Source organism: Solanum dulcamara, chromosome 1 (assembly GCF_947179165.1).
Source record: "Solanum dulcamara chromosome 1, daSolDulc1.2, whole genome shotgun sequence".
In the NCBI taxonomy this organism is placed as follows: Eukaryota; Viridiplantae; Streptophyta; class Magnoliopsida; order Solanales; family Solanaceae; genus Solanum; species Solanum dulcamara.
Window position 1 is genome coordinate 15,699,410 of NC_077237.1, and position 26,154 is coordinate 15,725,563.

The following is a 26,154-nucleotide window of genomic DNA, read 5'->3' on the forward strand; positions in this document are numbered from 1 at the left end:
ATGAAAGGTCAGAAATCTCCTAGAAGAAGCCCACGAATTCAAATTGTTGATTCAACCGGCAGTGGTGAAGTGAATGTCGGTTCAACTTTTAGTTTGGGAATTTTTGCAAATCAATCTCCAGAAGAAGCTGGTGGTGAGGTTAATCAAAATTTCCAAGCATTGCATGTGAAGAAAAAGGGCGGTAGAAGTAAGAAAAAAATCAATGAATTGAGTTCTAAATCGAAAAGAAAACGAGTTGATGTTGCATCGGCATCTAAGAAATTTGTTGACAGTGATGATGATTTTGAGGATTTACCTCCTCAATTTCAGTCAAAGAAAGTGAAACCTACAGTTACTCAGGAGAGGAATCCAAAAATTCAAAATCGATTGTGCAAAAATACGGTTCTACCGGAGAGTTTATATCCGGTATGTCATTCTACCAACACATTATTTAACTGATAGCATTTTCAATCTGTTTATGTGTATTTTCTTAGTTTGTTGTTGTTTTGAACTTGTGTGCTAGATGTTGAAGAAAAATTTGTGTATTTGATACTTTTATTATAATCTAAATTTATTTGCTCAAGTTTATTATATCAGTGATTGTTGGGAGTTTTGTCATGAATTGTTAGATCTTTTGTGTTGCAATTTATTTATTTTTTTAAATAAATAAATATAAATGAATTAAACTTTGAATTAAAATGTATTACACATACATTAAAGTTGAATTAGAAAAGAATAAGAGATGAATGAAATCTGTAGTTAATTGAAAAAAGTTTTTAGTTATCTGTACACCACAAAAATGAATTAAACTTGAATGAAATTGTGTATTACACACATTAAAGTTGAATTAGAAGGGAATTAGAGACGAATGAAACCTATAGCTAATGAAAAAAGTTTTCAGTTTCTCTATTTTGAAATCACTTTTTACGTTAGATTCATAATCCCTTAATCTTTTGTATTTATCTTATCTTATTTTTGAGCTTAAGACCAAAGGAAGATTTGATATCAATAAATAGATCTTCTAAGATCATTGCTATGTATTATCAATTATTGTCATATAAAACACATTCCAATATAAAAACAGTCATGGGTAGAATTTGCAATCTTCTGTTTTCTCTTGTAGTTTTCATTATGCTTCATTACCATTCTTCTTCACTAGCTAATATTAACACTGATAAAGCTACTCTTCTTTCCTTGAAATCTCACATATCTTTTAAGTCCTATTTGAGGGTTCATGTTAAGATATAATTATCTATAGTGATAGATTGAAATTATTTATATGCAGGATCGTAAATTCTGGAGACATCCAGATGTTTTGTATTCTTCAAGTAGGTGGTCGTCATATACTAATCATGACGTGATTGAGAAGATAAAACTTTCTTTATCTGAAAAACAGCTCGAGTTGTTTAGGAATACTTATTTTGGTTACTTTCTTGACCTTCCGAAAGTGACCACACAACTCTAACTTATTCATTGCCATAGAACAGGGAGTTAAAACACACACTAGATGATGTGTTTGTTGTTGAATTAAATGAGAAAATGCTGTTTTTCTGACTTAGGGAATTTGGATTAATTATAGGCTTAAATTGTGTTAGTGATGGTTGCTCTGTTAATGTTCCAGATTCTCATTGTCGGTTGTTGAGCAATTATTTCCCTGAACAAATTACTATTCAAAAGAATCATCTACGCGAGTTGTTTTTATCAAAAAAATTCATAGATGATGATTCTGCCGTTTCACTAGCTGTTTTGTTCTTTATTAATGATTTTTTGATCTCATATGAGAATAATGAATTCCAAATTAGTAATAGAGATTTCTACCTTGTGGAAAGTGGATAATTCAATTCTTACCCGTGGGGTTTAGATGTCTACAAGAAATTACTTGATAATGTGAGGCACAAGGTTAATTCAACCAATCAGTACTATAGATTAGGTGGATTGTCTCTTGCCCTTCAAATTTGGATATTTGAGTGTTGTTATAGAGTCGATGAAGATTTAGCTCTTCGAATTTTTGATTCTATTCCAAGAATTTTAAAGTGGAAAACAGTTGGTGAAAGTCTTTGGCAAAAGCATATTGAAAATGACATCTTCATGCCTACGAAATGCAAGGTATCTATACAAAGTTAATACAATTTATGACACATATATATATTATTTCAACTCAAGTTAATACATCTATTTGTTTCTGTATTTTAATTTCAATTTGAGAATATAGTGGCGAGTGAAGATGAGGTATCTAAATTGAGGCTTCCTGAACCTCGTGATTACCATTCTGAAATTTTGAAATTGGAGCCGAAAGGATCAAACCATAGTCTAGATATGTTGACCAGGGAGGTTATAGAGTTGAGAAAAGAACTTGCAAAGGTATAAGCTAACTTGCTTTTAGGCTTTATCTTTTTCAAAACTGTTATTCTAATAATTGTGTTATATTTGATTATATACTAGGCAAATGAAAATCACAAAGCTCTTGAAGAGAAGATAGACTTACAATCTATTCAAATGAAAGAATTTGTGATGAATTCCAACAAACAATTATTGAAGGATATTTCTGTGTTGTTTGCTAAGAGAGACAACAGTTCTTTTACTCAAAAAGCCAGGGAATCATCCAACAAAAAGGTTGGCGAGACATTTTCTGGTGGATTAGACTTCAATGGAGGTTCTTTTATGTTTTAAATACATCTATATTATCTTATTTTGCTTGCTGGCAGGGACTTAAGTTTATTTACTGTTTAGAGTTTTTACTTATCTAAGTTGTAGTTTAAGCTTGAATTTTTTATTCACATGTTTTCACTTAGAAGAATGGTGAACTTTGACTATGAATATAATTTGCTGCATGGTTTTAGCTGCTAGTATTACTATTCATAATCATAGACCTTGGAACTGAATAGTGGACTGTGTGCTTGTATTCTTTGTGCTAATGTAGAGGAGTTACATTTTTATGAATTAGACACGAATGAAAATTGTAGCTAATGAAAAAACATTCAGTGATGTGTTTCAGTAGTGTTATCAAACTGAAACCTGCATTATGAATTAAACTTGAATAAAAAATGAATTAAACTTGAATAAAAAATAAATTACATACATATTAAAGTTGAATTAGAATAGAATTAGACACGAATGAAAAGTGTGGCTAATGAAAAAGCCTTCAGTGATCCATAGAAACACAAAAATGAATTACGTACACACTAAAGTTGACTCTACCTTCCAAAGTAGGGGTAGGGTCTGCGAAGACTCTACCTTTCCCATACACAGGGTATGTTGTTGTTGTATATGGTTTAGCTGCTAGTGTTACTATTCATAATCATAGGCATTGCGGAGTTGAATAGTGGATTGCGTGCTTGTATTCTCTGTGCTAATGTGGATGAGTTCTTTTACCAAACTAAAATTGTTTGTGTGCTATAGTTTTCAAGTGACATTGACTAGCACTGTCATATATAGTTTAGCTTTAGTGATTTCCATACTCTAATGTAGTGTCTAGTTAATCATCTTCCGTTTCACTCCATAAATTTGGTTAAAGTATCTTGAATAGAGAAATTGGATGTAAATGAGACGGAGGAGATTTTTCATTGTAACAGAGCTTGTTGTTTGAAGTTGGAAATTTTTAATATGTTAAAAATTCTCTGTTCTAGCTAAAATATGTCCCCATGATAATGGAAATGCTTATACTTATCGAGTTCTATGTGTAACTTGGGATAAAGAGAAGTGGAAGTAAAAGTGGATAGGTGTCATCCATTTTCCAAGTTTGGTAGTGAAATAAATTAGAAAATTGTAATAACAGCAGTATAGCTGGGTAATTATCCATTTGGATTTTTCAATCTTCCTTCCCCATTACTCTCCTCAAGAAATCAAAAATGGCCTATTTTGCTTAGACTCTCCAAAAATATTGTCGCACCCATGTTGGGTCTTCCAAAAATACACTATTCTTGGAGGATCCAACATGCACCTAACTGTATTTTTGAAAAGTCCGAGCAACATAGAACATTATCTGTCAAAATTGATTAGTTTCCCACTTTTCCCCAAATTTTTATTCACATATTTTTCTTGTAATATATTTTAATTACACACAACATTTTCTCCTTGTGTTGATGCATCAATACATGTGTCAAGAGGGCATGACACTCAAGTTGTAGAATCAGCTTGGCATGAAAAATCTCAAGTATGTAAAGCTATCGTTAAATTTACTACTGTTGGGAATTCTAAAAGCAAAATTGGTAATGAAGGGTTTAATACAAATATAATACATATTTCATATACTCTCACTCAACTTTGTTTAAATTGTTCATGTTATGTACATATGAAGATGCTGGAGGAATTGCTATTGAATAAGTTTTATCTGAGATTGTTGCTGATATAAATGGTATTAGTTTTATTTTAAAAGTTCAAATAAACCTCTTTGATCTCTAATTACTCTACCTGCTCCTTCCTTAATGCATTACTAAAAGATTTATTTTGTATATATGAGAAGAAGCTGTTGATCTTAATTCAATTGAGTCACAACCTAATAGTAATGCAGTTAACAAAGGTGAACTTGATTGTGGTGCATCTATTGATGCCGATGCGGTAAAAGGTTGTCAAAAAACTCCTCAAACGCTTGATGACTTCATGTTCTGTGCTGAAGATCTTTCCCAGATCCGTAAGGCAGAAGCATCATACCTAAGAAAGAAAGCCACTGTGGAGGAAAACAAAAAGTAAAAGGCAGCCACTATAGAGGAAAACAAAAAGAAAAAGAAAGCAGCCGTTGATGAAAATAAAAAGAAAGTGACACCGAAGAAGCGTGCAAGGAAATAAATTCTAGGAAAGTCAATTAAATCTCCTTATATACAGCATTTTGAATCTGGAGGGACTTTATGTGTAACACGTCAAATATTTGAGATAAAACATCCTTTTTCACTTGCAATCAGGTAGATGATGAATCTGATTTGATAGATTCATTCAGTTTGTGGCTTTATAAGGGTACAAAAAAGAGGTAATTTATTTATGTTTGTTGTTTTATATGTCAATTTGTTTTAGTTTAAATGAGTTAACTGATTGAAAATTTCATTTTTTATGCTTTAAAGGGGAAAGAAACCGTATCCAGATGCTATTAATGTCCTCAAGCCAGCATTTGAATTAAGTGTTTGCAATGTACAAGCAAAAGAATAATTTTTCAAATTGGCACATTCTGGTCAAGCATGGAATGATGAGGTTAGTTATGTAAACTCCAGTTGAACACTCTCATTTTTCTGAATCAACTTCTTCTCCCATTATTCTGGACAAGCTTTAATGAGCTCACTGAATTGACTGACACTTGCTACAGATTTGAAGTATTATCTGAGACTTGACATCATTTTAAATCTTTTACAGTATCTTGACGTGATTTTTTATTATATTAGAAAGAAGGGGAAGTATGAAACCAACAATAATATTCGATTTACAACTACTGATTGTTTATTCAAGACAAAGATTGCTCAATCTTATTTTCAACTTTATGAAGCTCATGAAAATAAGAAGAAATTTGGAATCAAAACTTCAGATGCTATTGCTGAGTATATATGCGGACGTCATTTGTTGGCAAGCACCCCATGGGATAAAGTGGATTATGTTCTCTTTCTAGTAAATATTAAAGAGGATTATCATTGGATTTTTGTTGTATTTGATATTGTTGAAAGGTGTTTGAAAGTGTATGATTCATTTCCGGCTAGAGGGGGGTGAATTTTCTGACTCAAAACGCTGCTGGCATGATTTCATCGGTTTTACCATACTACTTGAGTGTGGTCAAGTTCTATGATAAGCATCCTGAATTGAAGAAATCACCTAAATACAATGGGAAAAATGAGTTTGAGCTCATTGAATGTAAGTTCATAACTGAAGGGATTCCAAGACAACAAGAAGATTCATTGTAAGTTTAATTATTTATCAAATAAATACTATCTTTTGTATTGGTCTTATTAAACTCAATAGTATTTTTATAATGATTTTATATTTTAAATTTTATAGGGACTGTGGAGTTTTTGTGGCTGCATTTGCAGAGTTAGTGAGCAATGGCCAGGATATTGCAAATCAACAACTAAGTGCAGACAGTCTCCGAAAGAGGTTTGGGGCTCTACTATGGGAATATGCAGTGAAGAAGCAAAAGAGTAACCTTCAAAGTGAAGATGAAAGACCACATAAATAAATAAATGTAGTTATACTAGTTAAAATGTCTATGAAAACTATGTTGTCTAAAAAATAGTTTATAGCTGATGTATTAGTTAGGTTTTGAAGATTGTTTTGTGCTATCCTTTTTAATATATTTTTTGAACACGTAAAATACAATTTTAATATTTTTTTTGTTCATGTAAAATATACCTTCTTTTTTTATAATGCAATACATAGTTACGTTAATGTTAAAGTGTTTCGGTAGTGTTATCAAACTGAAACTTGCATTATGAATTAAACTTGAATGAAAAATAAATTAACCTTGAATAAAAAATAAATTACATATATATTAAAGTTGAATTAGAATAGAATTAGACACGAATGAAAAGTGTGGCTAATGAAAAAGTCTTCAGTGATGTATAGAAACACAAAAATGAATTACATACACACTAAAGTTGAATTAGAAGAGAATTAGACACGAATGAAAATTGTAGCTAATGAAAAAGCCTTTAGTGATGTGTTTAAGTAGTTTTATCAAACTGAAACCTGCATTATGAATTAAACTTGAATAAAAACTGAATTAAACTTGAATAAAAAATAAATTACATACATATTAAAGTTGAATTAGAATAGAATTAGACACGAATGAAAAGTCTGGCTAATGAAAAAGCCTTCAGTGATCCATAAAAACACAAAAATGAATTACATACACACTAGAGTTGAATTGAAAGAGAATTAGGCAAGAATGGAAAATGTAGCTATTAAAAAAACCTCCAGTAATCCATAGAACACAAAAATGAATTAGACTTGAACTAAAAATGAATTACATACACACTAAAGTTGAATTAGAAGAGAATTAGACACGAATGAAAATTGTAGCTAATGAAAAAGCCTTTAGTGATTTGTTTAAGTAGTTTTATCAAACTGAAACCTGCATTATGAATTAAACTTGAATAAAAACTGAATTAAACTTGAATAAAAAATAAACTACATACATATTAAAGTTGAATTAGAATAGAATTAGACGCGAATGAAAAGTGTGGCTAATGAAAAAGCCTTCAGTGATCCATAAAAACACAAAAATGAATTACATACACACTAAAGTTGAATTGGAAGAAAATTAGACAAGAATGGAAAATATAGCTATTGAAAAAGCCTCCAGTAATCCATAGAACACAAAAATGTATTAGACTTGAACTAAAAAATGAATTCTTGTAGCAAACTAATGCCCTAAAACAAACAGAGTTTATTCTTTATTTCAAATGTCATTCTTTATTCTTAATCCAAAGGCCTAACATTCTTGCAAGTCTTCCTATTGTGACCTTGTTGTCCACAATAGCTGCATGTTATTTTTGATTTTTTGAATCCATCTTCTCTCAATTATTTGTGTCTTTTATATTTTGGCCTCCCAGGAGGTCTTTTTTCAAGTGGTGGAAGTACAATCTCTTCAAGAACGTGTGTTGGTATATTCCAGGTGCTTTCATCTGGGAGGGAATTCAAGTGAAACTGGTATGTCAATAATAAATTCCCTCTTGTGTAGTAATCAGAGAAATATTTTTCATAACTAGTGTGTTTTGTTGTTAAAACAGCAAAAGCATGTGGATATGACAGCTCATCCAATTGAAATCTCCCACATGTGCATGTATGTTGTTGAAGACATACTGTGAATCGTGTAATGCCATCAAGTACTGTATACACATATTCATTTGTCTCCCTAACCTATAAAAAATAAGAAAAAATATAAGCAAGAGAGATATTACATGTGAATCAGAAGAAAAAATATTAACAAAAAGAAATTTACAGATACCATACTCTTAATTTTTCCGATGCAGTTTTGTTACATTGTAGAATTTTTTCATACTTTTTCTCAAGGTAAAATTCTGAAAATATTGCCTTTGACCTATTATTGTTATTCCATTTTTGAACAAGTTGTCTCATGAATTCTAGGAGGTGCAAGACTGTAAGAACTTTGGCATGTCTTGTTCTTGAATTGACTGATTCTGCAATGTTTGATGTCATCATCCAAGTCCTATTTACCTGAGCATGAACATGTGACCATTTGTTGTATCCAATGTTCAGCAAGTAGTCTTTAATCCTCTTGTCTACCTTCTCAACAATTTCCATATGTTGATTAAACTCTACCGTAGTGTATGTTTTTGCCATAGAGTAGAACAATTCTGTTACCTTTTGCTGACTCTTTCTAAAGTTTATCATTATGTTTTGCAATAAGTGTCATATACACGCGAAATGAGTTATTTCATCATAGACAGTTGAAGTTGCCTTAATAATGCTTGCATGCCTATCCAAAACGATACACATCTCTGATCTTTGACCAAATGCCTCTTTGAATTGTTCAAAAAACCACCTCCAAGATGTATCATTCTCTGAATCAACAATGGCATAAGCAAGAGGCAGTATACTCCCTGCATCAGGTATAATGTTTAATACATTTTTAATACATTTTTGTTTTATGTGTAATACACTTTTAATACATTGTGTAGACTTTTAATACAAATTTAAATTAGAATTTCATTTATAGAAAAAATAGTATTGTATTCGAAAAGTCTCACCTGCTGCATCTAAGGTATTAGCTGTTAGCATTGTCCCTTTGTATGCTGCTTTTAGAAAAGTTCCATCAACAACTACAGTTGATCTACAATACTCCCATCCTTTTATCGATGTAAACAGAGCTACAAATGCATATAGGAAATGGTCATCCTCTGATTTGTGCAATCTTATATAAGAACCAGGGTAAGTTGCCTCTAGTATGTGAAAGTAACTTGGCAACTTTGCATATGATTGAGCTAGATCACCTCAGACTAATTCAAGAGCTTTTTCTTTAGCTCTCCAAGCTTGCATATATGTGAGCCGCACACCATATTCCTATAACATGTCATTTTGTATATCTCTTGGTGTGTAGTTAACATCTGGATCAATACATTTGTCAATAATAATACTCCCAACAACTGTCTTTGTTGCTTGTCTTTCCGATAATGAATTATGTAGAAACAAACACGTGTGTTCGCTTTCAAAATCTCTAATAGCGAACATTTGAGATTTATTCACGTTTGAAGTGCGTAAATTCCAACTACAGTTTTCTCCAAGGCATTGTATTGAATAGCTGTTGAAAAAACATTATTAATAGACAATCAATAGTATAAACTAACTTGAATTTGAGTCTTACCATGTTGAGCTTGATCTCAATGTCTTGAATTCAAAGTGTTTAAGAATGGAATGTCTTTTTAGTGCACTGGTAAGGACATATTTATTTTTGTAAACTTGATTTTTCTCAAAAAAAGATTGATTGGGGTTAATAATGATGACTGGTTGTATTTCTTCTTGCTCATCAACTTCCACACATGATCCAAAGTCAATTAACTTCAGCGCATCACCAATACCACTAAATGCATTAGAAAAGTATGAATTGTGTGTAATCCTCATGTCTTCTGAAGTGTCTGAACATAATAGTGGAATTAAGGTGGAATCACTCTCCAAGTTAACCGATTCAGTGGTTGTGACACATAAAAGGTATTTTGACATATCTCTATGTTTCTTTTTTGTTTCAATGTACACTTTTACTCCCATATCGTTATGAATTTGAATTGGAGGAGACCTTTTATCAATCTTATATCTGATTTCAACTTTACTTGTTGATGTATCTATTGATAATTGAGCAGCAATCACAGAAACGAGGCTAGCAAATATTGAATCGGTATTTATCAACACACCATCTGCCAAGTAATTAATATACTTGTTGCTAAAATCCCATCGGCCATTGAAGTAAAGTAGCACAGCCAGATTAGCCATGTTTTTCTCCTGCATATTTTTTTGAAGATGCCAATGAAAATGCTGATTTAGAAACTAAACCAGTGTTCTGTTTGGCTATATTGTTGTCGCTGTTACTTTGACCAAGAAAGTAGTATATTCTCGACAAACAAATAAGAAAAATAGGAATATAAACACAAGAAAAGATCACAAAGATTCCAAATAAAGGGCAATATAGTAGGACAAACTTATTAGCAGGCTCACAACTGAAGTCACTCAACTTAATCAGCATCATGCATCATGTGAATTCTAAAGTTTTTCCCATAAAGCACAAATATATGAGTGTCTCTGTGTATTATATATAGTATCATATTTATTATAAGCATCAAAGATTTTCCTGAAGTGCAAGAATTGAACCTGCAGCTTTTTTATATACTTGTATATAAATCCATCAACCAAAAACTTAATTGATCATATAGCTAATCAAATAACAACTGGAAAAACATGTCACTGCAAAGAAAATAAGTACTTAGAGGATGGATAGAAAAAAGAAAAAGATCATATACATGATCAGTTCACGGATTGGCTAGTGCATTCCCTAGCAAAGTGGTCTGCCTCTCCACAGTATATTAATTAAAGTTGAACAACAAAGGAATTACACACACATTAAATTTGAATTAAAAGAGAACTAGAGACGACTGAAACCTATAGCTAATGAAACCAGCCTTCTCTGTAAGCCACAAATGAATTAAACTTGAATTAGAAGAGAATTAGACACGAATGAAACATGTAGCTAACAAAACCAACCTTCAGTGATCTGTGAGGCTACAAAAATAAATTAAAGTTGAACAACTAAGGAATTAAACTCACATTAAACTTGAATTAAAAGAGAATTAGAGACGACTGAAACTTGTAGCTAATGAAACCAGCCTTCTCTGTAAGCCACAAAAATGAATTAAACTTGAATCAGAAGAGTATTAGACACGAATGAAATATGTATCTAACAAAACCAACCTTCAATGATCTGTGAGGCCACAAAAATGAATTAAAGTTGAACAACAAAGAAATTAAACTCACATTAAACTTGAATTAAAAGAGAATTAGAGACGACTGAAACCTGTAGCTAATGAAACCAACCTTCTCTGTAAGACACAAAAATGAATTAAACTTGAATTAGAAGAGTATTAGACACGAATGAAACATGTAGCTAACAAAACCAACCTTCAGTGATCTGTGAGGCCACAAAAATGAATTAAAGTTGAACAACAAAAGAATTACACACACATTAAACTTGAATTAAACTGTAAACATAGGAGATCAAAGTTAAATAGATGAACATACGGTGAATTTGAGAAGAAGACATGATTTGATGACAGAAAAATCGCCAATTAACAATAGTTCGAACAAGTAATCGCTGCAATCAAAAAAATGAAAATCGGTAATAAAAATAAAAAAATTTGGAGAAAATTTCGCATGAATAGTGTTGAATATCATACTATTTGTTGCTTATGTTTGCTTCTTCCTCTTTTTGGCTATGGAGAACAAAAAGTTTTCTTCTGAGAAGTGAGATTTCACCGAATACACATCACTTAATTCCAAAATTGAAGTACAAATGTTGTAGAAAGTTGTGGTTGAGAAGCTATGAAGCTAAGTATTGCCCTAATTTTGGAGAAAATTATGGGTGAGAAAATTGGAGAGAATATTGGTGTAGCAAAGTTGGAGAGAAAGAGGGGAAGAGAAAATAGCGGGTGAGAGTTAATTTAATTCAAACAATTTGCTATATATGGTTAAAATAATTATGTTGCTCTATATGGTAAATATTTTTTGAATACTGTACATTTAGGTTATTTTCCCAACTAAAAAATAACAAGAATTTAACAAGGTTTGACCAAGCTTACATCCTCAGGACAAAAGCATGGAGAAGTGTTTTTATATGAACGAGAAAAATAGTACAAGAAATCTCTAATTTATATATGGAGAAACTACTTTATTAGACATACATTCATATCATAAAATTTTATATATGTCAAACCTTTTAAGTATAATAACTTCATATAGGTATACTTTTTCTAATTACTTATAATGACAAATTTATGTTTGTCATTATACATACACTATACACGAATTATAGACAAAAATATATAAATACTGTAAATTGTATAGCAAAATATACAAATTCTATACAAAAACTACGAATTATACAAATATTATACCCACGAATTATTTGTATATCAAAATATACAAACACTGCGAATTGTATAGCGAATTATGCAAACGCTGTACACGAATTATATAGCGAAATATACAAACGTTATACCCACGAATCATTTGTATATCGAAATATACAAACACTACGGATTGTATAGAGAATTATACAAATATTGTACACCAATAATATAGTGAAATATACAAATGACTTATAGCAAATCTCAATAAAATATACCCACAAATGGTAATAAAATAAAAATATGCCCATATGGAGTAATAAACTAGTAATGTTTGTCATCGCATGTAATTTTTTCTATATTCTACCCAATACTTTTAAATAATTGTGTATCTCAAATACATGTCAATCACACTAGATACACTAGATATATGTATATGTATGTATCTGGTGTGATTCACATGTATCTGGTATACCAAATACATAGGAGAGTGACGATCGAGATGAAAGAGAGGCGAGCGTGATTTGTTTATGTATCCCAGAGACATGCGAATCCACTTGGATACAGTGTATTTAGAATAAATTATATCTAATTTTGACCCCATATATCCTGAGATACATGTATCTGGATATATCTAGGCGTACCAAAATCTAATAAGATTCGTAATATTGCAAACTAAAGTGTATTTAAATCACTAGCTTTTAAACTAGTGAGATTTATGTAATTTCCTTTTATATATTCCAAGTGTTACGAATACTACCATAATTCACACCTCAGACATATGCATCTGGCGCGTCTAAATACATATATCTAGAATATATGTTAGCTAGATAAATATAATTAAGTGTATTTAAATAAGAAATATAACTGAAAGGCATGATTTAATGAGAAAATCATGTGTGTATCAACTTTGGAGTATCTCGCAACATCACAACTCCTAAAAAAAATTAAAACATTAGAAATTCATTCAAATCTTTTTAGAGAATCAGAAAACTTTACATTTCTTCTTCTCCAATAATTTCGAGCTTTCGGCTTAACATAATGGCAAATATCACTTTATTGTTAAGAATCATGCATCTGAGATTTAATGAAAGATACATATACATGTTCAAATACCCCATTACTTGAGGGATACAACTAAGATCTTAATTAACATCGTTACTTATTGGATACACATGTATCTGATAATAAATTGTTTTGTCAAATGAAACTAAATAAAAGACTTAATTAACATTGCAACTTACTAGATACACATGTAATTGATAATAAATCTTCTGTCAAACGAAACTAGATAGAAGACTTAATTAACATTGTTACTTACTAGATACACGTAATCAATAATATATCTTCTGTCAAACAAAACTAGATACAAGAATGGAAAATAACATTATCAAATACATGTAATTATATCGTATACAAAACAAGATTCAAAACCTTTGAGGCTTGAAGATACATAACATTAATTTCAAATACATATAGAAAATTTTCACAATAATATTTAGTCAATCTAATACTCAAAAAAGAAGAAGAGAAATCGACATCTTCTAAATCATCTCTGATAACACATAAGCTCCATCCTATTCAGATTAATTTTGGCTAGTGGTGAAAGGAGGATGATTGGTGTTGAATCGTGGTGGTGCCGAATAATCAAATATAGATGACGGATTCTCAATTCTGTGATTGGAGGCTGACGAATATTCTTGTCACAACCCGAATCTGAATGTGATGACACTTATCTTTTTCCACCGGACAAGTCTGCCTAAACCCAACCAAATGTAGAAAATAATGTCGAAGCAGTTTAAATAGATAGATAAGTATATAAAAGCAGAAGTCTTAGTCAACTACAATACCCCAAAGACTTGTTGTCACATATACAAGCCTCTAATACAACAGAAATAAAAAATAAGTACAAGTCTTGATAATTTTGTTTCTCAAATAGAACAAAGCATAATGAAAAAGAGACAAAAGAGATTGCCAGCTACCACTCAAGTATCATCGAATAGTCTTGGATGAAAAAAATAGGAAACTGTATCACTGTCTTGGCTCAGAACCTACATAAGTGTAGATCGCAAGGAGTGAGTACCAAACAATACAGTAATCAACAAGCAAGACACTAAACACATGTAAAGCTAAATAGAAACAAGTATTACTGACATGCCGTCCGAACCTCCATAACTACAACCTGTAAACAGAACATCCCAATCTTACAGTATATAACTTATGTAGCACATAAGTCAAAGTGAATCACAACAATTCAGATAGGCCTGATAGGTTTCAACAATATCACATGTAAATCAGTAACAATTACACAAGATATGGACAAACCTTAGATAATCAATCAGATGCAATGTAAATACATGAGTGTCCAATAAAATGATGCATGTATATCCATGCATCCACCATGACGAATGGCACATCCCTCGAATGTCAAAAGTAACAACCATAATATGTGGTGTCGCGCCCCATTTTTCTTACAATGGTTTTGTAACGATGTGATATCTTTTTTAGAATTTAAAAAGAAGAGAGAAGACTCGTCACCTAATGAATTAAAAGCGCGTTATGGCACCATTCTATTCTATATTTAAATTAAAAGGCTAAATGCTACCAAAATTCTGGTAAGAGTTCAAATTACCTCAAAAGGAAGATGCTAGACACCTTTCGAGGTCCACAAAGGTGGGTCCCGACCGAATTTTATAAATCATATGGGAGGTAAGAATATAACAAATAGGGTCTCTTATTTTATTAAATTAAAGAACTAAGGGGATAAAGAATATGTAAAGAAACAAATAAAAGTAATTAACTAAATAGAATGGACGAGCGAGAAGACAAAAGTTGCACAATTATATAGAAGGAAAATTATTTTTTAGTTACACTACTCCAAATAAATACAAACAAAAAATATTAAGTATTTAAATAAATAAGGATTTAACTAAATTAATTAATTAATCCTACTCGGATCAATGGCAGGTTTATTAATGGAATACAAAATACATAAAGTATGTCCGAATCACCTTTTCATCTTTTCTGAGGGGCCTATTTATCCTTATCCCTCCTAAGTTCATTTACTATTATAATCCTAAAGCGGTCTAAATGAAATATAAAACTAACGTCTTAAAGGTACCTAGCATCCCAACTTAATGTCCAAGAGGCATTGGACTAACTATTAGGATAGGTTTTAAACTAAAAGAACATATAGGCTCCTAATTAGACATATCGTCAAATAAAACAAGTAGCACAACATTCAGCACAAAAAGTCTCAAATATGCCTTTAAGTTAATTAATAGCATGTTTGAAAACACATACAAATTGTGAAGGTCATGGTGAAATATGTGTGTGCATACACAATCAAACATAAGTATAATATTAAATTTAAAGGACGTGGGAGCTTAATTCTATTATTAGACAGGCAAAAGCAAATTTATTTACTACAATTATGATAAAAGAAGGCATTCTTAATAATTTCGATTATTAACATGCTAAAATATTATTTGTAAAATCCTATGAGCATAATTTCTAATTAAAATAGATGCTAAAAATTTATTAAAGAGGACATATCCCCCAAAATGAGTTTTAAAAGTTAGAGATAGGTTTAACGATGGCTGAGAAAGTATTTCAGAGTGTTGAGAACATTCCTGCAGAAGGAATCATAGAAGCGCTCAAAATCCTTGGAAAGGTTAGAGTAAGAAGTTTGAATAGACACAGCAAGCTCATTGTTAGAAGAGTCAGCTCCTGTACGCAGAGATTCAACTTTCCTAATCAACCTGCTAACATAGAGAAACTTATCCTTTATCAAGGAATCCATTGCCAGACAACGTTTGCCAAGATCAGCACTAGTGTTCTTGCTGTGTTGAAGAATCTTTCCAATCGACTCCTGTAGTACCTGCATGTTAGTTTCAAGAGAGTCTAGACGTGTCTTAATATCAGTGTCCTCCTTAAGTAGGAGAACAACAGAATCAGCAGAGACACGAGCAACTTTGGGAGCATCTATCCTCGCCTTCAGAGAGTCCTTCTTGTGTTACTTCTTGTCAATAAGAGAATAACCCATGCTAGAGAATGCGAAGATCTTAGGTAGCAGAGATTTCCACAGGTTTGAAATTTGACAGATCCATCAGTGAGTCAATGATGATGCGAGATATGAGAAGTCCATAGGTCAAACTATCCAAGGGACTACGGTCTTCAGCACTTTCAAACATGTACTCACAAATTCATAATGCCCAATTTATACGATATTTTTTCAACAGACAAAATAAAAGAAACACATTCCTGTTAGAGATGCTGCTGAGTGAGCCTTTTCAAGGGACCAGTGTAGATGCAATTATATGAGGCAAAATTTGATTCTCAAAGCAGAGAGACAGAGGACCAAAATCAAATAAGTCTGCATTAGGTTCAGCAACAAAAGCTCTAGCATTATCCAAGGTAACCTCAAAATCGCCAGGCCAAGTACCATTAATATAGGGATTTCACCAGAGAATTCAAACCCAAACACATCTTTAAAAAGTTTATCATTCACAATAATATGATTTCCCAACACAAGAGTTTCTAACTCATCATTATCATCATATATTCGGAGATTAGCATAAAACATACGAACAGGATCCTCAAAGTATTCAAGCCCACAAAGTTGCAATAGAAGAGATAATTTTTTAGCAAAAAGAAAAGAACTAACCCGAAAGTGAGAGTCTATTCTAAGTTGACTACTCGACCATACATAATAGGTCTCTTTTTGAAAACTTTAAACCATTGCTTGTATTCATTCCCCCAGAAGTTTTGCATGTCGTCTTGACTGAATAATCCAGAGAAATTAGACGGAGCTTTCTTTTTCTCCTTCTGCTTGAGTGAAGAGGGTCATTTCTTTATGGTGGAAGGTTTAGCCGATGACTCAACTTCAGAAGAGCTAGAGGAGAGGTTGAGTGAGTCGATCTCGTCAGAGCCAGAGGGGTGGATGATCACATTCTTTAAGGAAGCCATGGAATGGGTGCGAGTCATTGAGAAGAGTGAGAGAAAAAATGGAGAGAAAAGGGGGTTTTAAGGAGATGAGGAGGAAGATGAAGAGTTAAAAGGGGAGTGAATGAAGATGGATTTTGAAAAGACGTAAGGATAGGTTCAGAAAAAGGGAACAAGAATCAAAAAAGGAGAGGAACAATATTCACCACTAAAAAGGAAAACATAAATTAGAACTAAACATGAAAACTAAATATTCACCAAAAGAAAAAAAATTAATTTAAAAAATTTATGATGCCAAGATTTTTTCATAAAAAATAAAATCTTTCCTCTAGTAAAGGTTTAGTAAAAATGTCAGCAAGTTGATTTTTAGAGTCAACAAATTCAAGCATAAAATCTCTATTTTCTACATGATCTCTAATAAAATGATGCTTAATATCAATATGCTTAGCCCTAGAATGATGCACAGTATATTTAGACAGGCTAATTGCACTAGTATTGTCACAAAAAATAGGGACAGCTTTATAGGATAAATCATAATCAAATAATTGATGCATCATCCAAGGTAATTGAGTGCCACAACTTCCGACAACAAGATATTCAGCTTCAATAGTTGATAATGATACGGAAGTCTGCTTTTTGCTATGCCAAGATATCAAAGAATGTCCCAGCATTTGACAAGTTCTGCTAGTACTTTTTCTGTTATTTTTACCATTTGCCAAATTAGCATCAGAGTGTCCAATTAGATCAAAATTAGATGAGTGAGGATACCGTAGTCCCATTTCAGAGGTTCCAATGAGATATCGTATAATCTTTTTTATAACAGTAAGATGAGATTTCTTTGGTGCGGATTGAAATCTTGCGCATTTGCACACACTGAACATTATGTCCGGTCGAAGTCGGCTGTTAAGTATAGAAATGATCCAATCATTCCTCTATATAATTTTTCATCTACGTCCTTCCCTATAGAATCAGTTTCAAGACAGGTTGATGGACTCATGGGAGTCCCAAAAGTTTTTCCTTTTTCCATTCCAAACCTTTTGATTAACTCTTTTGAATAATTCCTTTGACTTACAAAGATGCCTTTGAATGTTTGCTTAATTTGAAGTCCAAGGAAGAATGTAAGTTCTCCCATAAGGCTCATTTCAAATTCTCTTTTCATAAAATTTGCAACATTCTCACACATAAAAGAGTTAGAACTTCCAAAAATAATATCATCTACATAAATTTGAACAATAAGGAGTTTTGAATCATGTTTTTTAGTAAAAAAAGGTAGTATCAATTTTTCCTCTTTGAAAATTATTTAAAAGTAGAAAGGAGCTGAGACGTTCATACCAAGATTTGGGAGCTTGTTTAAGATCATAAAGAGCTTTAGAAAGTTTTAAAACTTAATCTGAATAAGAAGGATTTTCAAAATCAGGAGGTTGTTTTACAAACACCTCTTCATTTATGAAACCCTTTAAAAAAGTACTTTTGACATCCATCTTAAATAATTTAAATCTATTAAAATATGCATAAGCAAGAAGGATGCGAATAGATTCTAATCTTGCAACAAGAGCAAAAGTTTCATCATAGTCAATACTTTTCTATTGTGAGTATCCTTGAGCTACCAATCTAGCTTTGTTTTGGATTACTTTTCCTTCTTCGTTTAATTTGTTTCGAAAGACCCATTTTGTTCCTATAACATAGCAGTTCTTAGGTCTTTTAGTAAGTACCCAAACTTAATTTCTTTCAAATTGATCAAGTTCTTCCTTCATGGCTTGAATCTATGATTCGTCAGCCAATGCTTCATCAATGCGTATGGGCTCAATTTGCGATATTAGAGCTACTGAGGCTTGCTTGTTTAATGAAGCTCTGGTCTACATTTTTTCATTTAGATCACCAATGATAAAATTATTTGGATAGCTTACACTATGCCTTCATTCTCTGGGTACGTTGATCTTTTCTAAGCTGATAGTCGACTCATCTTTAGTGTTAGTCGACTCTGTCTAAGAACTATGATCAGTATTGGATTGAGATAATGAAATTTTTGCAGAAACTTTCTCCTCAGATGCTAATACATTAGAAACCTACAAACTTGGGTTAGTGTCGTCAAAAACAACGTGCACAGATTCTTCAACACTTAAATTTCATTTATTAAAGACTCTAAAAGCACAACTAGAAGGAGAGTATCCAAGAAATATACCTTTATCACTTCTGGAATAAAATTTTCCCAGATTATCCTTACCATTGTTATGAACATAGAATTTGCATTTGAAAGGATGACAATAGCTAATATTCGACCTCTTTCCTTTCCATGATTCGTAAGGAGTTTTCTTCGATATGAGTCTGATTAAGCACCTGTTTAGAATATGACATGTTGTACTTATAGCTTTAGCCCAAAAATGATCTAGAAGACTTTGATCTACCAGTAGAGTTCTTGCAGTATCCTGAAGTGATCGATTCTTTCTCTCCACAACTTCATTTTGTTGTGGTGACCGAGAAAATGAGAAATTTTGAGTAATTTCATGTTCATTGGAGAAATCCTTAAATAATTTATTTTCAAATTCTCCTCCATGATCACCATGGATAGTAAAAATGAAATAACCTGCTTCTCTTTCAATTTTTCTACAAAATACTTCAAAATTAGGAAAAGCTTCATATTTATGAGATACAAAAATTACCCAGGTAAAATGAAAATAATCATCAACGATTACAAAAGCATAACATTTACCACATATTCTAGCAGTTCTAGTGGGACCAAATAGATCCATATGCAAAAGTTGAAGAGGTTTAGAAGTAGATACGATATCCTTAACCTTGAATGAAGTGCGAGTCTGTTTACCGAGCTGAGATGCATCACAGATATGATCTTTTTTCAAATTTGAGCTTTGGTGGACCTAGAACTAATTCTAGTCTTGATAGTTTTTCCATTGCATTCATACTGGCATGTCCTAGCTTCCTATACCAAATTCAAGGATCGCTGGACATGGTTGTTAGGCAAGTGAGAGTAGGAAGATCTATGTTATTCAACACATAGATAGTTTTAACTCGATATCTAATGATAGTGATATTCTTTTTTGTATTGCTGATGATACATTTAATGGTGTTGAATCAAACATCAAATCCTACATCATATAGTTGACTAATACTGAGAAGATTATGTTTTAGCACATCAACTAAATAGACTTCTACTAAGTAATAAAATGGAATTATAGTAATTGAGCCAATCCTAGTAACTTCTAATTTTGCATTATCACCGAATCTAACATAGCCTCCATCAATTTTCTCAACTTTATTGAAATTTTCCTTCTTGCGAGTCATATGTCTAGAACATCCACTATCGATAACCCACATTCCCCTTTTGTAGGTCTTCTTTGGATGTCTCTGAAAAATAGTGATTCAGTTTCTTTTTGGTACCCAAGCTTTCTTGGGTCCCTGAAGGTTAGTTTCAAAATTTTTTGGTCTCCAAATCCATTTACTAGAAGAATGATTTTTGCAATTAAAGGATTTATGACCAAATTTTCTACAAATATAGCATTGTGGTTTGAAAGAGGTTTTAGCACTATGAAAAGATGAATCTTGAGAGAAAGCTTGCGAAGATTTGTTAGAATGGACTAGACTCTGACTTGAAGATTTTTTATTATTCAAAAGCATTTTGAGTTCACCAATTTTTTCATGTGGTAAATCGACTTCAACTTGACTTACTTCTAGAAGAATTTGTCAGTCTTTCTTTTCTTTAGCAAGTTTGATATATTCATTAATAACCTTCTCAAGTTCATCAGCGACCATATGTAAAGAGTATTGTAAATCAATGCAATTTTAATAGATAGAGTTTCTTACCTCGCTTGATTCACCCATAGCCATAAAACAAATGTTTGTTGTTTCTGATGAATCTTCTTTTGATATGTCTTCTTCACTCCAGGCTCTATGAGACTTTGTATTGTCGTTTCTATGATAGTTCTTTTTCTTTAGTTCATGACAATTTAGCCTGGTATGCCCTAATTTTCCACAGTAATAACATCTATCATCATTTCTTTGGTAGTTGTTGTTTCTAGAATCATTCTGACATCTTTATCTTCCTTGTCTTAGCATTTGTCTAACTCCTGTATTTATGAGAGTCATTCCTTCACTGCTTGTTTCATTAATTTCTTCTTCAATCTCATAGACTTCTACATTGGAGGCAACAAAAAAATTTCTCTTCTTTGTTGTATCAGTTGATATGATTTTTCTCATAGGCCATAAGGTTTTGTCTGTGTTTGTCGTAAGTCATTTTCTGGAGATCAACATCTTCAAGAATGGAAGCTTTGATTTTCCAGGCTTTAGGAAGATTCCTGGTGAGTTTTCCGACTTGCAGATTGTTTGGATATATCATACTAAGAGACTTGAGTTCACAAACGATTTTACTAAATCTAGAAAACATGCTTTCAACGCTCATCGTCTGCCATTTTGAATAATTCATATTTATTTACTAGAGAACTAATACAAGCTTCTTTCACTTTGCTAGTTCCCTCGTATATGTCTTCGAGTTTGTCCCACATTTCTTTCGCAGTATCACAAGCTGAGATTTTGTCGTATTCTGCTCCGCTAACTACACTATATAACAAACTTATAGCCCTAGCATTAGTTTGAATTACCTCTTGTTGTTCCTTTGTGATATCGAAGGATTCAAGATCTAGATGTTTCTCAGCAATCTCCTTATCTTTTAATCCTGGAATACGCTTTGGTCCCTTCTTGATCACAACCCATGCCCGAAAGTCATTTGATTGAATGAAGATTCTGAATCTATCTTTTCAATGTGAGTAGTGTTGCCCATTGAAATAGAAATGATGATTTGACGAATGTCCGTCTTGAAGAATTGCACCGGAAATCTGATAATTTGCCATTTGATCTTTTCTCACTTGCGGTTAAACACTTGAAATTGTGAGACCTGCTTTGATACCAATTGAATATTAAGAGAGGGGGTGATTTAAAAATTTTGATAGTCGACTGTCTAAAGGTGATAGTCGACTTAACCTACAAACAAATAACTAAAACAAGATAGAATATAAATGTGTAAATTTAAATAGAGACAGAAAGATTTATCCTTGTTCAGAACACCAATGTGGTGCCTACTTCCAGTCCCTTTGGGGTACAAGGGTTTCCTTTAGAGCTTCTTAAAGAATGGTAAGAATATAAATTTGGTTAAGTTTTTTGTCTCCAACCAATTGATCATATGATTCACACAGTCTCTACTTGTATAACCTACACTTCTCTCTTTCTTTTTCTTTTTGTTTACAATTGTATTCTTGCAGGAGTACGGGGTATTTGAAAGATAAAAGAACTAAATAAGTACAAGTTCAAGTGAAGTTGTGTAGTTGCTTTGGAGAGCTGAGAGGCTTTTTATAATCGGCTTCTGATGATGATTTATCCGTTATCTCTGAAAAAAGATAACCCAAGGGATTTCATTCAATAAAGGATTAATGATTCCTTGATTAAGAATACATATCCATATCAGATATGTCCGTGTCTTTCCTTTTAATCCTTCTTTCCTTGTGCGTCTAATCCTTTTCTCTTTGGGCGATCTTCTTTCCTTTCTTCGATGTTCCTTCTCCCTTGATAGATGAATCCTTCTTTCCTTTCGTTAGTGTCTTTCCTTCCTTAATTCGTGAAGGTTGATTCCTTGATATGTGGAAAGTTTAATTCTGCTTTCTTGATCTGCGAGATGCTAATTGATTTAATTAGCTTCCTTCCTTGTCTTGATTTATCTCTTTTCCTTTTTGATTTGTTTATACCTTATAACCTGCAATAGAAAGTAAGTCATTGCTAACAACTATAAATATGATTTTCTAAATAACATGCTGAAAATTTATCAAAACTTATAGCCATGGTTTCTATATATAATATCATGCTAAAAATTTATAAAGGCCAATGAACACGATTTCTACAAAATTTATAAAGGCCAATCTACACGATTTCTTATATGAATTAACATGCTGAAAATATTAAATAAATCTTATGAACATAATATCTAAATGGTTAACATATTAAAAATATTATTAAATCCTATAGTCATGATTTTTAAATAACATAATGTTCTAAAAATATTTATTGACAAACCTATGGGCATTATATCTATTAAAGTATCATAATAAATATTTATTCAGTCCTAAGCATGATTTCTATATAAATTAACATGCTAAAAATATTAAATGAGTCATGCAGATGTGGTTTTAATTAATATGCTGATAATATTAGGACTAAAATATGACATATAATTCAATTAACATGCTGTAAATTTATTTAAATACCATAGGTATGATGTCTAACTGTAATAATATGCTGAAAATATTATTAAATCCTCTAGGCATAATTTCTATATAATATGCTCAAAAATAATTGAATCCTATAAGCGTGATTTCTATTTAATATATTTTGCTCAAAATAAAATTAAATCTTATAGGCATGATTTCTAATTAAGAATCATGTCAAACACTTGTTTTAAAGATATATAAAAAAGGTGATTTTAATTTACTAAACAAAGGTAAACATGTGAAAGTCAAGCAAATCGTTTGAAATACATATGAATAATACGCAATATCAAGATTAGATAATTCGTATTAATTTTAGACTATTTTTCCAAATAAACAAATACCCGTAAAAAATAATACTCAAAACCAAATTGAGAATTTAATCAAAGCATGCTATGATGACATGGTTTTAATAACTAAGATTAGTTAACTACTATAAACATATTTATCTTGCGCACATACACAAATTAGGCGGAAGTAAAATAAATACAAGTAGCACATAGTTCCCCTCCCCCTTAGATTGCCCCCAAATTATTTTATTATTAACATAGACCAGTGTTTACAAAATTATTATAGAGCCGAATAGAAGCAACACTTTAAAAATAAAAGAATAACAAACATACACTGATTGAACTCTAAATAATACTTCATCCAACAATGTATCCGCAACCCAGGAGAACTCTTCAACACCTTGGACTCGTATGTTCAAAACCTGTTAAGGACCAAAGGAACACCAGCATAATACCAACATACAAAAACACTAGCCATTAATTAAAGGCTGATTCTAAGAAAATTATTCTGAAAAATTATATTCACATAGTTTGCATGATCATAATAAAAACTTATAGTAGGCATGCAAGGCAAGACTAATATTCCAATAAAGATTTCACATATAATAAATATCGATTTAAGAGGATGATAAAATGAAACACATCCGTCTTCGATAATCGAAATAGAAATTTAAATTGTAACAGAGAAACGAATACAAACAATAGAAGTCTGCTAGTAAATGTTACTGAGCTGTTGAGAAAATAATAAAAATAAGAAATCCAAGCAGCAAAACAAATGAACCAGAGACACAGAGCTTGAGAGTAGTATTATGTAATGGTTTTTGCAAATATGTCAATATTTAACATGTAAAGTCGTATCCAAGTATGTGTAAAAATAAATGAAGTGTGTTTTTCTCAATGTTTGGAATGTAAAGTCGAGAGCCAATGATGTAAAAATAATGTCCCAGTGATAGTCCAGTGAGTACAGAGATGGTAAAAAAAAACATACCCCGTTCTTTAGAATGAGAGAAGAGGCTATGTTTTTATATTGAATAAGAGACCAAACAGTAAGAAGAAAAGGAATAAATTCGGAGTCAATCATGGTATATCATTTCTTTACATAAACAAAGAGAGTCAGGTCAAGACAAGAAATAAGTTAAAACATCTAGAAATCAATGCAAGAATCTGTCCAAATAAGAGGATAACTAAAAATAAATCAAGGAAATTCCTTAATTAGATGAATTAATCAACTAAAAGTTTACCATAATAAAGAAATTAATAATCTGTCCAAATTAAATAAGGTAACAAGAATCAATTAGCATACTAAGGTCTATTAAAAGATGAAACGTGCTAAAGTTTACCAATTTAAGGAAGTCACAATCAAAAAGGGAAAGAAACTAAGCAAAAATCAAGGCAAACAAGGCTCACAAAAGCATTAAGAATTTCTCAGAATCCAATCTTAACAAAATTGACTAAAACATGTAATCACTCAATTATTCTAATCCAAACAAGGAGGGAATTTAGTTATAGAAATGAAATATGCTAGAATCAATAAATTACTTACCCGAATTAGCAGAAATAATCAAGCAGATTCGAAGCTAATTAACTTCCGACTTAAATCTGAGTCATGTGAACAAGGTACTTGCGATTCAGTAAGTACGAAACCACAAGCTCACATCACACACAGATAATGTAATGAAAATCAACAATCGAACACTGATTTGAATCATGATATTTGCAATATTTGAGATATTTCACATATGAGAAGCCAACATGCATAAGAATCATAAATAGGTAAATTAAGAACCCGTTCAAAGATAAAATACGAGATGGTAATCGAATTAAAAGAAATTAACCAGGATGCATCTGAGAAGATCCGTCTTCAACAGAGCAAAATCTTGAAGTTCCGATTGACCTCTGAACTTTCCGTCCAGTTCGCTTTAGTCGTGGGGTCGATGTCTTTGGTTGCTGGCTTCGCCGTTGTGGAGAAGAAGTCGATCGGGTGTGGGTTTCTCGTTGTAGAAGCCAGGGGCGGATCCACGTGTAGTTGAGGGGTTCATTTTATGTGTATATATTTAACATTGAACCCCTGAACATAAGTCGGTTCTGAACATAAGCCAAAGGACTAGCTGCAAATGGGATTCAACATTTCACCTTAGCATTGATCTTGTTTGAGGACTGAGCCTCTCTCTTACAGTTAAGAAGAAACAGAGGAAGAAGATGAAGATGCAGAGAGAATGAAGAGAAGTCTTACTTTCAACATTTGGGCTGAAATGCCCTAATCCTTCACATTACATGATTAGCTATACATATATATAGCTAGTTAGTGAGCTAACTAACTAAAAAATGGTGCTTAGTTAGTTCTAACTGGATATGTAGTAAATGACTATACTACCCTCACATCTAACCAACTCCTCTAACTTCTTTAACTATTTTCTTTACATCTCAACACTCCCCTTCAAGCTAGGAGGTGCAAAAATGTTCAAAACCCCTAGCTTGGATAGGAGATGCTCATGTTGAGCTCTAGGTAGCCCTTTAGTCAATATGTCAGCTGGTTGTTCTTGGGTTGGTAGATAGTCGACTTTGATCATACCTTATTGTAGTCTTACCCTAATAAAATGACAGTCTATCTCTATATGTTTTGTTCTTTCG

The 26,154-nt window shown here is 32.0% G+C and overlaps 2 pseudogenes; one reads left to right on the plus strand and one right to left on the minus strand.

Moving 5' to 3' along the window:
- Positions 1–6,130, plus strand: LOC129891892 (uncharacterized; annotated as a pseudogene).
- An 882-nt stretch (positions 6,131–7,012) lies between these two features.
- Positions 7,013–8,412, minus strand: LOC129891900 (uncharacterized; annotated as a pseudogene).
- Positions 8,413–26,154: the final 17,742 nt, after the last annotated feature.